Raw genomic sequence first — 2,260 nt, 5'->3', positions numbered from 1 at the left:
TGGCTGTATATTGCTCATCTCTGTTACAGTGAAATCCTTCTGTAACTAAGGTCTATCCTTTCTTCTCCTATTCTCAATAGATATCAACTTCTTATGGTTACTCTTCTTCTGAAGACTTTCCTGAGGGCTCCAGCCATCTCTGTTTCTCAGACTGTAGATGAGGGGATTGAGCATGGGAGTGAGGATGGTGTAAAAGATAGAGACCACTTTGTCCTGCTCAGCAGTGTGATAGGCTTTGAGGAGAAAATACTTGATGATGACTAGTCCATAGAAGAGAGTCACCACAATCATATGGGAAGAACACGTTGCCAAAGTCTTCCTCGTCCCCATATTTAATCCTAATCTCAAAACAGTGTAGAGAATCTGCCCATATGAAGCCATTATGGCAGATATTGGAAAGAGGAGAAATACACCACCACTGACAAAAAGACCATTTTCATAAAGAGAAGTGTCAGCACAAACAAGTTCCAGGAGAGCTGGGATCTCACAGAAGAAATGATGGATGTCTCTGGAGCCACAATAAGGAAGATTCAGAACATAGACAACATTGATGAAGGCATTGAGAAGTGCATCCAGCCAAGTGCCAACCATCATGAAAATGCAAACTGTAGGGCACATGAGAAATGAGTAGTGGAGGGGATGCAATATTGCCACATAGCAGTCGTAAGCCATGACTGCCACGAGAAGGCACTCTGCTCCCACCAGAGTCATGAACAGGAAATGCTGAATTACACAATTAGTATAGGAAATGTTGTTTTTTCCAGACAAAAGTAGAGATATACAAGAGGTCCATCAAAGAAAGTTAACTGAGAAGAAATTTCATAGGAGTATGGAGGTGAGAGTCCAACCAAATGAGAATCACCATCATAACATTGACAATATGGGCGACAAGAAAAACTAGGAAGATGAAAGTAAAAAGTAGCTTGGGGGTCTGGATTTGGTAAAACAGTCCCAGGAGAATAAAGGCAGTCCCGGTGGTCCTATTTTTCCATATCTCCATTCTGTCCATCCTAATTCATTACCTTGGATAGAGTTTACAAAAATCTTTAGATCCACTCTCTATCCACTTTTGTACCACTCTTATTTTACAGTGTGTCACTTTCATTTTCTTCTTAGCAATATCAATGATATATTTTATATATAATGTGGTTTGACTACATTTAATTATATGTGTTTATCACAGAATGTTGTCACTCTCACAACTTTAGTGCAAAATTTCTTAAGACAGATTTATAAATAATTCTCAGGATTGGACACGTTCAGTATTTTAAGGAAATGTATTTAAAATCTTTGAAATTTTCTAAGTACAATTTAATTAAAAGAATAAAAAATTAAATATATATCTCTATAGATCTATCTATTTATCTATAAAAAATATCCAACACATACTTAAAGTCATTCCGTGGTCTTGAATAGTTCTGATTTCCAAGTACTAGAGATTAGATAAGTTTTCAGTCTTAAGTAAATAAGTAGTCTTCTGTACACCTACACAAAATCTTTTCAGTGTTTTACATATGTCATTTTGACCACTAGAACAGTCTTCAAAGGGTTACTTTCTTTGTTTTCAAAATATGATTAGACTCTCAAGGACATCAACTAATACATGCAGATATAGAGTACTGGAACTAGAACTATAATTAGATGTAAATGTTTGCAAGTGTTCTGATCTAGTCTTAGCTGTTACCTAATTCTCTAAAAACGAAATTGGTTTAAGGTGTTCTGTTTTTAAATAAAGAATATATAAGAACTTTTTTTGAAATTTGACAACTGACAATCTAAGACCATCCAGAAAGTACAGAAAAAAGCTCAAACAGGCTGCTTGCTGAGTCAGATTCCAAATCCTGAGGTCACATAGTCACAAGACTGTTGATACTATGAAAAACAAAAACAGTAGCAAACAATCAAATGACTGTTATTGATCTATTCTAGCCAGTGGGCTTGGTAATTTTCTTTATCTGTGCTGTAGTTCAGTAAAACTCTGGGTGTAAGAAAACATACAGCACCTAATCTAATGAGAAAATAACCTATTCTGCAGAGAAAAAACTGGAGAGAAGCTCCATTGTTAGGTTTCAAGTGCAATTTGAGAAGTAATTTGCTTATGTACAGGCATTACATTTTTCAAGGTGTCCCTCAAAATTGTGACATAATAAAGCACAATAATACCAAAAATTAAATTTCACACAATTAGACTTGCTCCTTGAAGAATGTAGTTAGTGGCTGTCACGATCTATAGTGACTTGCTTTTATGGCTTGAAACTTG

This window comes from Aethalodelphis obliquidens, unplaced genomic scaffold (genome assembly GCF_003676395.1).
Source record: "Aethalodelphis obliquidens isolate GAN/ISIS:26980383/991018 unplaced genomic scaffold, ASM367639v1 scaffold102, whole genome shotgun sequence".
In the NCBI taxonomy this organism is placed as follows: Eukaryota; Metazoa; Chordata; class Mammalia; order Artiodactyla; family Delphinidae; genus Aethalodelphis; species Aethalodelphis obliquidens.
This window is presented reverse-complemented; position numbering follows the sequence as displayed.